At 36.4% G+C, this 12949-nt stretch overlaps 1 long non-coding RNA gene across 2 annotated transcripts in view; it reads left to right on the top strand.

Annotated features, from left to right (window-relative positions):
* Positions 1 to 3018: 3018 nt before the first annotated feature.
* The window catches only part of LOC145722628 (uncharacterized), a 67347-nt gene continuing 57416 nt past the window's right edge, over positions 3019 to 12949 (top strand). Inside the window, exons 1-3 of one of the 2 annotated variants that reach the window (XR_014147022.1) lie at positions 3019 to 3283; positions 4925 to 5087; positions 5497 to 5609. This is a non-coding gene — a long non-coding RNA (uncharacterized LOC145722628). Of the gene's footprint in view, positions 3284 to 4924; positions 5088 to 5496; positions 6282 to 12949 lie in introns of those variants that run through there. The other variant, XR_014147021.1, reaches the window with a different exon arrangement.

The raw sequence follows: 12949 nt of genomic DNA, 5'->3' as shown, positions 1-12949 counted from the left end.
ATTAAAGGGAAATCATAATTTAGATAAAGCAAAATATTCGAGGTAGAGAAAAGAAATAGTTTAGATAGAATTTTGAGATTAACAAAATAGACAAACTACAAGAAAATTTGAACAAGAAGCAAAAGGTGAAGCACAAATATACAAAATAAGAAATAAAAGGCTAAGAGTGATATGGAGAAACTTTTAGAAAGTACAAGAGGCCAGTTTGCAGGGTTCTATGCAAATATATTTGAAAACCTACATAAACTGAATAACTAGTGAAATACAGATTAACAAAAGCAACAGTGTTTGAAAATGGAAACTTAAGCCGACTAATTTTAGTAGAGGAAACTGAAAAGGTATCAAGCAACTATCCCACAGAAGCACAGGCAGATGGCTTCACAAACGAATTCTAAGAAATGCTGCTCTAAGACCAGAGGTAGTCACAATGCTCCATAAATTGTTCCAGAGCACTAAAGGTGAAGGAAAACTTCCTAATTATTTTTATGTAACAGATATAACTGAACTTGATAGTACAAAAAATTATAAACCAATACCACTTATGAGTATTGACACAAAATATTTAATAAAATATTAGCAGAGGATAAAACACCACGTGAAAGAAATAGCATGCCATGATCAAGTGGAATTTATTACATGAATGCAGGATTGTTCAGTATTAGAAAACCATTAACATAATACACCCTATTAATAAATCTAAGGAATAAAACATGCGATTATCTCCATACATGTTGAAAAATCCTTTGACAGAAATCAAGACCCATTTCTAACAACAACAACAAAAAAAAAAAAACAAGAAAAAAGGACTTGATGGATACTCTCTTAACATGATTAAATATATAAAACCAAGTTAAACTTAATAAATAAACCCTAGAGATATTTCCACTCAGATTAAGAACAAGGCAAAAATGCCCACAATCTTGACCCCATTCTACCTTGTACTGCTGCTATTAGCCGATGCAAAAAGACAAGAGAAATCAATTAGAGACATAAAAATTGGTTTAAAGGACCTAAAACTATCCCTATTTGCAGATGAAATTTTTGTTTGCCTAGAAAACCCTAACATATCAATAATAAAACTTAAAAATTTTAGTAAGGTATTCAGTTCGATAAAAATTAATATACAGAAATTATTTACCTTTATACATTCAAATAATAGGACATAATGACAGGGAGAAAAATCCCTCTTTCAATAGCAACAAAGAAGATTAAATACTTAAGAACAAAATTAACAAAAAATATGCAAAAGAAAAATTTTTTAAAGAAAAATTTTAAACCACTCCTGAAAGATACAAAGGTATATTTGAAGAAATGGAAAGATTTCTGTTCTTGGATAGGATGACTCAACATTGTAAAGATGTCAGTTCTTCCTAAATGATTTCTAAAGGTGATGCAATCCCAATAAAAATACCTACAAGATTTTATGGAGCTTGACAAGTTAATACTAAAGTTCATATGAAAAAAATTTGCAAACCAAGACAAAACCAAAATGGAAAACTCTGAGGGAATGTCACCTTACTAAACATTAAAATATATTGTAATATATCTGTAACTAAAACAATGTAGGGCCAAAGCAGTAATAGAGAAGCAGAATATATAAAGTCCAGAAATAGATCCAAGTGCATATGAAAATTTAGCATAAGATAAAGGTGGCATCGCATATTACTGCAGGGAGGGGGGAGATACTCTTTAAATAAAATGTGCTGGACAATAGTTTTGCTGCTTGAAAAAAAAAGTTAAATACATACCTCGGAGATTCTCAAGAATAAACTCTAAATGAATCAAAAATCTAAATGTAAAAAAGAAAAAAAGGATAAAGGAAGAATCAAACAGTATAAGTACTTAAAAAAAAAAACACTGGTGAATTTCTTTATAACCTGGGTGTGGGAAAAGTTCTCTAAATATGATTAAAAATCCAGGCCATAAATTTAAGGTTAATAAATGTGACTAAATAAAAAGTTTTAAACCTACATAGCAAATAAACAAAAAAAACCCATAAACAGGTTCAAAACACTAGAAGAAAATATTGGCAACATAAAGCTGCTATCCCAAATATATGAAAGACTCTTAAGAATGGATGGAATGGGGCGCCTGGGTGGCGCAGTCGGTTAAGCCACCAACTCTTGATTTTGGGTCAGGTCACGATCTCAGGGTGGTGAAATCAAGCCCCACATCGGTCTCTGCACTCAGCACAGAGTCTGCTTGAGATTCTCTCTCCCTCTCCCTCTGCCTCCCCCTCTGCCCCTTCCCCCTGCCTGTGAGCTCTTTCTCTCTCTAAAATAAATAAATAAATAAAATCATTAAAAAAGGGTATAAGAATGGCCTTTAAGTATGGATAAAATTTTGACCTTCACTCATAGTTACTGATACACAAATTAAAACTACACTGAGATACTATTTCTCACACATGAAGTTAAGGAAAATTAAAAAGTGTGACATCTTTTAGCTGGATAATGAGGAAACAGACACTCAGGTGCATTTCTGGTAGATATACAACTGGTACAACCCTTTTAGAATAGAATTTGGGAATAGCTAACAAAAAAGAGATACGCATTTTCTATTTGACTCAGGGATCTCTTGTCATCGTGGCTTCAAAAAAGAAGAGAGGGCGCCTGGGTGGCTCAGTTGGTTAAGCAACTGCCTTCAGCTCAGGTCATGATCCTGGAGTCCCAGGATCGAGCCCCACATTGGGCTCCCTGATCAGCAGGGGGTCTGCTTCTCCCTCTGACGCTCTCCCCTCTCATGCTCTCTCTCACTCTCTCTCTCAAATAAATAAATAAAATCTCTAAAAAAAAAAAAAAAAAGAAGAGAAAAATGAACTGGGGCATCATTTGTATAAAAAAAGGAAACGTTTTTCCTAAAATCCCCCAAAGACTTTTCCTATTACTCACTGGCTCCAAATGCGTCAAATGGTGACTCCTTACTCCAAGGAATTTGGAGAGGCAGGAAGTACTGTTAGTTGGGTCCACTGGCACTCCGAGTCTGGTTAGTAGGAGTTGTTATTGAGGGAAAGGGGGAGACCGTGAATTGGGGAGGCAGCTAGGAGTGCCTGCCACAGCTGTGCATATTTTTCCAGGGTGCTCATCGTCTTTTGATAGCCTTCTTGTATTTGTGGAATGTCCCACATTCTGAATCCCATCTCTCCAAGATAGAAGCCATTTCTCACTTTTCCAGGATCCCTTGCATCTAAGACAGAGGCATGTGACCTAGAATCTGTAGTCAATGTGCCTGTGTGAAATTTCAGATCAGAAAATGAAAGAGTACCAGAAAAATCCATCTTTAGGTAAGGATATAGCCAAAACATTTTGCTTTTCAGGAACAGTGATGATGAAACAGTATCACTGTTGTAAACTATGGTGTCGGTTTCCGGGGGTGGCACATTAGGATCACCGCTAAAGCCATGCCATAGTGTGACTTGCGTGTTAGTCCTTGCTACACGCCCCCTAAGCCTGGCTCCTTGGTTCACCCAGGCAAGCTGCAAAATGCTAATAAAATATAATATATTCTCTTTCTGCTTAAACTAGAATTTAATTGTTTAAGTATCATAAATATATGATATAAATAACAATCATCTAAACATATATATATATGAAAATATATATATAAAATAGATATAATTGTCATTTATATGATATTATTTATATTATATAATATTATAATCTGTTAACTATCCCTCCTAGAATGTGAGTCCATATGGACAGGAATCTTGTCTCTCTTTTTCTTCATTTTCTCCCTAGAGTCCAGCATAGACCATGACATGGACTCAATAAATATTTACTGAATTAGGTAATGAATGAGGAAGGAAATTTTCCTTTGATACGTGAGAAAAGAAGTAGGGAAGGCCACAAACTTAGATATGTTTGTAGGTGGGATGGTGGGAAGTTGAAATTCTACAGGAAATTCTAATGTATCTTATACTTTCTTCTATAGGAATTAAAGTATATAAAACAAAACAGCTTTTTCTGATGGCTTGGGATTATCATTATAACTATCAATTGTTGACTATGCCTCAGTAAGACAAGGATAATACTGAAAACCAAATATGCTAACACTGGTGTTGCCATCAAGGTATCCTAGTCATGTTAGGGATTTTTTCCTGTTTCTTTCCAGCTATTCCCATGATCACTTCTTGTAATATTTGTAAACTTGTCTGATTCCCCACTTTAAGAAGTTTGCACGGTATACTGGAGAGAAAATGGATTGTAGAATTAAACAAATCTATTTTTGAATTCTAGCTATATCCTTTAACACTGTTGTGTCCTTGACAATGTTAAACACTTTGAGCTTCAGTTTCCTCTTCGATAAAATGAAAATAATAATACCAATAAACAAAAATGTTGAGAATGTTTTTAAAGAATGTGGAAGATTGTGGCGCATAGTAAGTTCTCCAGGAAATGTAGCTGTTATAAGAAAAGTAGATCTTAATCATTTTAGAACTCTCAGCATTTTAGCCCATTTCTTTGCTACACCAGGTACCTGATAAATGTTTCATGAATTCCTTCTGCTGTCAATGAGTCTGTTTCCTTTTGCTTTCATTACAACTTATGTCCTGCTGATGTTGCTGTCAGTTCTAAAAATTATGACTTTTCTCTTTTTCCTGTCTCTCGTTTCCTTTTTTATTTTCTTTCTCCAGTTACAGCCATTTCTTCATCGCACCTTTGCAGTAAAATTTGATTCATGTATATATCTCACGAGACAGTACCTGTCCTAGATGCAAAAATCACATAGTATTCTTTCTCTTCTAGTTTCTCCAAATGTCTGTTTGGTTTTGTTTCTTTGGTCTTTCTTCAAACAGAGGATTTTGTAGTTATTTTTGTTTCTGTGGTTAAAGAGGTCATTTGAGGGGTATTTATTTTAAATATGCTCTGCTGATTGAGGAATTTACAATGCAGCACTCCTAATTTCCTATTGAAACACCTCCTAGAGAAATAAAAGGAAAAGAAAACTCAAAGCAACAAAAACCAGGACTGTCAATCAACTGTCAAAATCTCGGAGGATTTTCCACTTATTAAATATTATGAAACCTCACTGTACGTTGCATTCAGAGACTGACCCACAGGAAATAAAGCATGAATGTCCAAAAATAGGTAGGAATGCTATCTATCTTTTTTACCCCCTTTGTCTGCTCAATCCTACATTTGTAGTTTAGTCAAGGAAGGAACTTTTATCATTATGTGCTGACAAAGTTCCCATGCTAACAAAAGGTTCAATCGCCAGCAAAGACTCCTACAAAATATTCACATATCTATTCTCAGTAGATAAGTCTATTTGGCTGTAGAGACACAAGGAGCTCCTTAAGTAGCTTCAGAAGCCAGAGTTCTCTAACTAGCTTCTCTGAAACCCAACCTTAGGAGTCTCAGAAGGTCAGATATTACTGCAGCTCTAATTTGGGATTTGGACTGATAAACTCAATATAGTTTGAGAATATAACTTACTTAAAAGCAAATCAAATTTTTGGCATCCTTCAGGTACATGTGGATTTATTTTGTTTTACAGGTGTTTGTTTTTCCCTCTACCCACACTCTACCAGCTCCAGGCCCAGCAGCATAAGTGCAAAAGCTTGGAGGTGGTGCCAATGAGCAGCAGAGTTTTGATACACCTAATTAATGGTAACAGAGTGTACTAACTGCCTTACTATTTATTTCATCAGTGGTTGGCAAAGATGAATATGCATTTAATTTGGGCTTTTGTAGTTTGTAATGGCCCACTTAGTCACTTGTGGTAACTCTGACTTAAGTATAACTTTTGTGTGGGTTATCTGGACCAAGGTAAATAGTACCTGAGGACTTTACTAACATAAATGGAGAAAGATATGAGATAATAGATGGTTGTGATTGTGATAATTTGTTACACAGCAACTGATAATTAATACCATTAATGATTTTACAATACCTTTTTAGAGAACCTATACTGATCAAGAAAGAAGGGTAAATTGCAGTTATTCATGGTCATTCAGAAAAGAAAAAATGAACACCTTATAAACTGCAATGTCTTTTCACTTTAATCATCACACTTTAATCTCATGAGGGGTACAGACGGCAGACTAGGAATATGATAGGTCCAGAGAGGCTTTCTGCCTGAGCAATATCATACAGCAAGTCAGCCAAATCTGGACAGGACCTCCAACTTTCATATTTGAACTCCCATGATTCTTGTTGCTAGACCACTCTGCCTCTGCTTACCATTTCTATCCAACAGTTGGTTGGTGGTCAATTAAATAAGGAAGCTGGGAAGCATTCAAGAGTCTAGCTTTAAGCTGTAATACCCAATATAAGAGTGGGAGTTGGGGGGCGCCTGGATGGCTCAGTCGTTAAGCGTCTGCCTTCGGCTCAGGTCGTGATCCCAGGGTCCTGGGATCGAGCCCCGCATCGGGCTCCCTGCTCGGCGGGAAGTCTGCTTCTCCCTCTGCCACTCCCCCTGCTTGTGTTCCCTCTCTCGCTGTGTCTCTCTCTTCAAATAAATAAATAAAAATCTAAAAAAAAAAAAAAAAAGAGTGGGAGTTGGAATGACAGTTACCAGCTGTTACATCACTTGTGCCATTATTTTATAAGAAATTTATTAAGCCAGATAAACTGTCATATTATTATAGCTCGTGACCTAATAGGCAGATCTCCCATCAACTCTTCATATATCAGCTACTTGGTAAAACTAGTTCTTTTTTTCTGGTTTTATTGAGAGATAATTGACATACAACACTATATGAGTTTAAAAGTATACAGAATCATGATTTGACTCACATATATTCTGAAATGATTATACCACAGTAAATTTAGTTAACATCCATCATCTCACATAGATACAAAAAAAAATAAGTAAAAGGAAAACAAGGTTTTATTCTTGTGATGAAAACTCTTAGGATCTACTCTCTTAACAACTTTCAAATATGCCATACATCAGTGTTAACTATAGTCATCGTGCCATACATGTCATCCCTAGTACTTATTTATCTCATACCTGAGAGTTTGTACTTTTTGACCAGTTTCATCTGATTTCCCCCCTCCCCACTACCCACCACTAGTAACCACAAATCTGATCTTTTTTTTCCTGTGAGTTTGTTTTTTTTTTAATTTCAATTTCTTAGATTCTACATGTAGGTGAGATCATATGGCGTTTAATTGTATTGCATGTTAATAAAAGCACTTAAGACTGAGTTTCCTTAGAGCGCCTGGGTGGCTCAGTCGTTAAAAGTCTGCCTTCGGCTCAGGTCATGATCCCAGTGTCCTGGGATCAAGCCCCGCATCAGGCTCTCTGCTCAGCAGGGAGCCTGCTTCTCCCTCTCCCTCTGCCTGCCGCTCTGCCTACTTGTGCTTTCTTTCTGTCAAATAAATAAATAAAATCTTAAAAAAAAAAAAAGACTGAGTTTCCTCAGTATTTGGGAAGGCTTATAGAGCTTATAAAACTTTGTGAGGCTACGCAAATAATGAATCATGGAACACTACATCAAAAAAATAAAAAATAAATAAAAAAAAAACTTTGTGAGGCTGAAGATCAACGGGAAGAAACTAATAAGCAGTTGAAAAGGCTTTTATAAATTAACAACCAAGATGGCCTGGTTTCCACATTCAAGAATTCACCTGTTCTGCTGCAGGATGAGTTGGTATTTGGTTATCTGAGATCTATGTTGATTTGTGAGTCACTAAAAATATTTCTTCATGAACCTTAGTTTCAGTCTTGCCTTTAGATGTTTGGGCTAAAGAAGGTATGAGACATCAAAATACTGAGGCATTTGGCATCATTTTACAAATGAGGAAACATATTTGGGGTGGACAAAATTACTCTTCTCAAGCTAAGAAAGTATTAAAATAGTGGTCTTAAAACAAACATCCTTAAAGCAATTGCTTTTCCCTGATTTTCAATTGCTTTACTTTAGTGTTGAAATCATCTGAAATTAGAGATCCTGGCTAGGATGGTAACATTGTCGCCCATCATGATACTTGGTGTAAAGTCGCTAAACCTCAGTTTCTTCACTATAATATGGGATTATTAATGCTACAATCTTTATAGTATTTTAAAGAGGATCAAATAACTTAATAGCTGTAAATTACAATAGTATAATCCCTATGACATAATTTTCACCAAATGCTGAAGACCTTTTATTATTTAATAATAGTTTATTAAATGATAACAATTAGGCAGTGAGACCATGTTTTTCCTGCTTCTGGAGAAGCGATCTAGAAAAATGATAGTGAGTGAGAAGGAATGGGGGTTAGAAAAGTAAAAGATAAAATCAGTTATATTTATTAATTTTAATTCACATTATCTAGGAATAAGTCATATCAAACTTTGGAAGGAAACTATGTATTACGCAGTACATATCAGACATTAGAAATATTCTTTTGGGCGCCTGGGTGGCTCAGTTGATTAAGCAACTGCCTTCGGCTCAGGTCATGATCCTGGAGTCCCGGGATCGAGTCCCACATCGGGCTCCCTGCTCAGCTGGGGGGTCTGCTTCTCCCTCTGACCCTCTTCCCTCTCGTGCTGTCTCTCATTCTCTCTCAAATAAATAAATAAAATCTTTAAAAAAAAATATTCTTTTACTCCATGAAATATATTTTCCAAAATATTCCTGGCACTTAAACTATATATTTTTGAGAGATAGTTACTTTATTTCTTCATTTACGTTGTGATGTACATGACCATCTTTCCTTAGGTGACACTTTGAAATATGAAGCCTGGTTCCAGTTCTAAAGCAGGTTTCCACTCCTGTTAGAATGTCTGGGCCTTCTATTCAGTAAGACCCAGATGAAATGTGTCCTCTTCGGTAAAGCCTTACTTAAGTCCTTCAGGCACAGCAGCTTCCCCACTTGCCCGCCCCCCGCTCCGGGGCTTCCCCAGACAACATTGCACAACTATTCCTGTTACACTGTATTCTAAACAGTTATTTACATACTTCTTTGCTCCACTAGATGGCAATCACAACAGAAGTACAAAGTTAATTTTTTTTTTTTTTAATTTCATCTGTTGCAGAGAGGGGCATACATAAATATTAACTAAGAAAGTGATGAAAGGAACAAAGTTGATCTTCTACCCTGAAATGGAATACATAGAAATTTGTAGAACACTGAGGTCGATATCTATATACCAATGTAGATATAGATATACATACATGGTATTTAGAGAGAAAGACAATCACTCTCTTGTTAGACCTCTGTGGTTACTTCCAATGGTGTGATGAAGAGGGCTGAGACTAGTGGCAATTCTCTCTGCTCCCACAGTGGCTTCCCAGCAGCTCTTTTTGGCAATGACTCTTGGCAGTGACTCCTGGCACAGACTCCCAACAGCTGTTCCCATCTGTAAGGGCTCTTCCTGAAATGGTTCCACTGACAATGAGTTCCATTACCAAACTTCAGGGCAGCAACAACTCATCCTACCTTGAAGGACACTTGCCGCCCTTGTTCTTCCCTTGGTGCCTGTTCCCTGTTCTCTTAGCACCTTTTCTAGGGGGCAGCTTGCAGCAGGGTCCACACAGAGCATTTATAGAATGGAACTGCTCTCTTCAAGAAATAAGCTCAAAGATACAAAGATAAAAATTCTAAGTTATAGAATATAGTGCTATATTCTCTGTAATTTTCAATGGTCTACTCAATGATTCCTGAGGTTTGGGATCCCCCTTTGGAGTTGTAACTGCTTGAGGACATTCTACCAACCCTCAGTGACTGGCAGAACATTGTCTACTGGATATTTTATTGTCTTACCTTATCTGACAACACATATCTCCCCTTTCTTCTGGCAAAAGCACTCTGATATTCTTTTGGGGATGCTTCCTTCACCTAGTTTCAATGAGTGTGGTTGAGGTGATGACACCTACCAACCCTTTTGTTCAAGGGGTTACACTGTGTTCTATGTTACACAGATTCTATGTTGATCGAAGCAACAGAATTTCAGGAATTTTATCTATATATGTATCTATGTATTAAAAAAGATAAACTGTCTTTTTAATGGCCTTGTTAAAGATAAAGGATTATGTAATCTTTAGCTGATGGTGGCATTACATGGAAATGGTCTGCTTATGAGAATATGTGTGTCTGTGTATATGTATGAGAGAGAGAGAGAGAGAAACAGACAGGGAAAGAGACAGAGAGAGAGAGAGAGAATCCTGAAAATAATATTTGAATGCCAGGACATAACCTGCCTGACCAGCTCTACCCATGGGCTTCTCTGTTATGTAACTTAATAAATTACTTTATTTTCATTCTTATTCTAATTATTTGCATACACTAGTTATTATTAGGTTTCTGAAACTTGTAAACACAATGGCTCAACTAATTGATTAGGAAACTAAGAGACCAATGGAAGCACCAAATCCCACTTGCCCATCTTTCTCTGAGTAGCAGCCATACAACCAGGTAGCTAGGATTCATAGGACAGTTTTACTTCAGATATTTCCTCTTATTTTCCCTATCAATATAGTTCTAATTTTCATATTTTATGTTTTATTATTTTTTCTAGAAATAAAGGTAATTATAAATTTTTTTTTTTTTTTTAAGATTTTATTTATTTGCGAGAGAGACAATGAGAGACAGAGAGCATGAGAGGGAGGAGGGTCAGAGGGAGAAGCAGACTCCCTGCTGAGCAGGGAGCCCGATGTGGGACTCGATCCAGGGACTCCAGGATCATGACCTGAGCCGAAGGCAGTCGCTTAACCAACTGAGCCACCCAGGCGCCCTGAAATAAAGGTAATTATGTCCATAGGACATAAGGACACCAATGAGAACCAGACTGTCCCATAGTTATTTTGGGCCTTCCAGTATTCTATAAATCTTAAATTACAAAAAGGTTTAGTGACAGCAGCTCTTCCACACAGAATTGTTGCAAAAATTAATTAACATTTGTAACAATAGAGAGATATATATATCAATAGTAGTATATCAGTTTACCTAGTATATCAAATAAAAAAGGTATACAAATGTGTGGTTTCAATACTATTATTCCTATGAAGAACTTGGCAATGATTGTGAAGTTCTTGTGGATGGCCCTATCTCCCCTCATATAGCAGAAAGCTTAGAAACAGCGCCTGCATCCTAACAGCATTTAGCACAGTTTTTGTGGCATGTGAAATGCCCTTTGTTGGCTGCTTGATCTGGATATGGTCCTCAGGAAAGTTCTAGCTGAGAACACTTTACTAAAATCAGGTGGTTCCAATATGGAGGAAAAAAATGGAAAATGCTCTTCCAGGTAATTCAACCTTCCCAAAAAGTATAAGAAAATTTCCAGAGAAATGAGGTATGTTGTAGGAATAATTGTTCATTGTTTTGTATTTCTGTTTCATTTTACATATGCAGATGTACTTCATACTTATGTGATCTGGTTGGAATTCCATAATAAAGCCCCTATTTTCTCATTACCTAGGATGTAAGGGTTCAGAAATGGCCTGTGGAGTCATTTCCTTACTCATGTATGAGTTGGGGTTCCAGGAAACAAGCTTCAGTGTTTCCTGGGAAGTCTTCCTAGATCCAATCATCACTAGTAGAAGAAAGACTATGAGAGGAACACCAAGACCTTAGAGCCCATCCACTTCATCCTTTCCCTTTTCACGTGAATAAATCAAGCCTCAGAGAGCATCACGGGTGCATGGATGTTCACCTGCTGCTATAATCCATTACCCTATCTTCCATCAGTCTGTCAGCAATTCCACCTCACTGGGCATAATTTGGGCACACATAGATGAGTTTTTTGTTTTAATAATCACGCATTTAACTTACTGTATATTTAAAAATTATAACAAACTTGAGATTTTGCGTATTAGTACTTAGGACAAGAATAAGTTTAAAATAGTAGAGAGAGTTGGTTTAAGTAGGATTAATGAAAATTAAAATTACATGTGACAGGTATGTGGCTATAGCCAAAAATTATGAATGTGATCTGAGAATGGCTAAAATCTGAAAAATAGTTATCTTCATGACATATGGTATGACAGAAAAAAAAAAAATATATATATATATATATTATGAAAAAGGAAAAATTCTCACAAAGATGCAAGCTTGAAATAATTTTGGTTCATTTTTGAACAATTAATTCTGTCAAAAATCATAGAAGTGCATGAATATGTAAAACAGCAAATATGCATCAAGTAAACAGTTAATTATTTTTTTAAATTTTCTAATATGGAAGTTCATTTTTCCAGGAATCCTGCTTTCTTAAAAACTGTTAGTTCTCTTTTTTTCTAACATACCTTGGCAAAAATAAGTTATTTCTGTAACTGAGAGAAATTAAACTTATTCATTAGCTAGTGATGGTTTTTTCAAGTACGAACTTACTCATTTGATTAGTAATTATTAAGGGATCCCCACATGTTGGGCACTAGGCATTGGGAATACAACAGTGAGTAAAAAGTAAAAATATTTGCTGTCATGGAGTTTACATTAAAGTGAATGAAGAAGGCAATAAAGAATGGTTATATAATATGTTTAAAAAAATGGTTAAGTACTATCATAAAATGTAAAGCAGGGCAAAGTGATAGAAATTGACCAGAAGAGACTTTTGTGTTAAAAAGGTCCTCTGGGGACACCTGGGTGGCTCAGTCAGTTAAGCGTCTGACTCTTGATCTCAGCTCAGGTCTTAATCTCAGGGTTGTGAGGTCAAGCCCCATGTTGGGCTCCATGCTGGGTGTAGAGCCTAGCGCTGTGAATTGTGCAAGACTGTTGAATCTCAGATCTGTACCTCTGAAACAAATAATGCAATATATGTTAAGAAAAAAAAAAAGAAGAAGAAGAAGTTAGCGGGAGGGGAAGAATGAAGCAGGGGAAATCAGAGGGGTGGACGAACCATGAGAGACGATGGACTCTGAAAAACAAACTGAGGGTTCTAGAGGGGAGGGGGGTGGGAGGATGGGTTGGCCTGGTGGTGGGTATTGAGGAGGGCACGTTCTGCATGGAGCACTGGGTGTTATGCACAAACAATGAATCATGGAACACTTCATCTAGAACTAATGATGTAATGTATGGGGATT

Source organism: Leptonychotes weddellii, chromosome 7 (genome assembly GCF_054177405.1).
Source record: "Leptonychotes weddellii isolate Sample4059 chromosome 7, ASM5417740v2, whole genome shotgun sequence".
Lineage (NCBI taxonomy): Eukaryota > Metazoa > Chordata > Mammalia > Carnivora > Phocidae > Leptonychotes > Leptonychotes weddellii.
Note: the sequence above shows the minus strand (reverse complement) of the source record. Positions and strands in the feature narration are given on the sequence as shown.